The sequence below is a fragment of the Emiliania huxleyi genome (assembly GCF_000372725.1).
Source record: "Emiliania huxleyi CCMP1516 chromosome Unknown EMIHUscaffold_14, whole genome shotgun sequence".
NCBI lineage: Eukaryota > Haptophyta > Isochrysidales > Noelaerhabdaceae > Emiliania > Emiliania huxleyi.
In genome coordinates this window covers 754,174-755,224 of record NW_005201192.1, presented here as the reverse complement: position 1 = coordinate 755,224, position 1,051 = coordinate 754,174, and positions in this window count along the sequence as shown.

The window sequence follows — 1,051 nt, the reverse complement described above, 5'->3', positions numbered from 1 at the left end:
GGTGGGGGGCCGAGGCGTTGGGCGCGTGCTTGGCCGGGGTAGGGGTCGAGGTGGGGGTCGCGTGCCGCAGTCGGGGATGACGTCGTGGCGCCGGTCCGGGGGCCTCGTGCGTGAGGGTGTAGGGGCGGTCGAGGATGGTGCCCGAGTGGCAGCAGTCCATGAAGTCCTTTGCGGCGAAGCGGCGGGGCGGATCTGGGGGGAAGGGGTGCGGTCAAAAAAAAAAAGGTGCGGGAGGCAGTCCATGGAGAGGGCGTGGGCCGCGGGGAGGGCGGCGGCGAGGGTGGCGGTGAGGGTGAGGGTGAGGGTGAGGGTGAGGGTGAGGGTGGGGGTGAGGGTGGGGTGGGGGCGAGGGCGGGGGGCGAGGGGCGGACCATCAGCGAGGAGCCCTTGCTGAAGACGAGGACCTCCTTGAGCTCGTCGTCGGTGAGAAGGCCGACGGACTGCCGACCGGGGGGGGGGGGCGGGGGAGGGGGCGGGGAGACGTGGGGAGGGCAGAGGTGCGGGAAGGGGAGGGGTGCGGGAAGGGGAGGGGTGCGGTGGGGGTGTGGCGAGACAAGGAGAGCTGGCTGCCTGGTAGTCGATGTTGACCATGGCCTCGTCCATGCCGTCCTTCTCCTCGCTGTAGCGCACCTTCTGGATCTCGTCGTCCGGCACTTGCGCCCCGTGCCCCGAGTACGCGATCCACCCCTGCCGCCCCTCCTTCTCGCTCAGCCACGCGCACAGCTTCTTCATCTCGAGGACGATGTTGGCCTGCGGGCTCGGCGGCGGCGGTGAGCCGGGGGGCGGGCGAAGAGCCGGTCGAGGCGGAGAGGCCTCGCGCGACGATTCAAGAGCGGGTGGCAACGCGGGCCGCCAAGGAGCACACGGTGCGGGCGGAGGGCGGGGCGAGGGCGCGGCGCCACGCACCTTGGTCGGCTTTTCGTGGTGGCTGTCGCCGTCGGTGAGGAAGGTGACGTCGTAGCCTTGCTTTGGTAGCAGGTCGACCATCGCAGCCTGGTCTCTCACACAGCCCGGCAGCGCCAGGTGGGTGCCGGGGTACGAGCAGCAGATG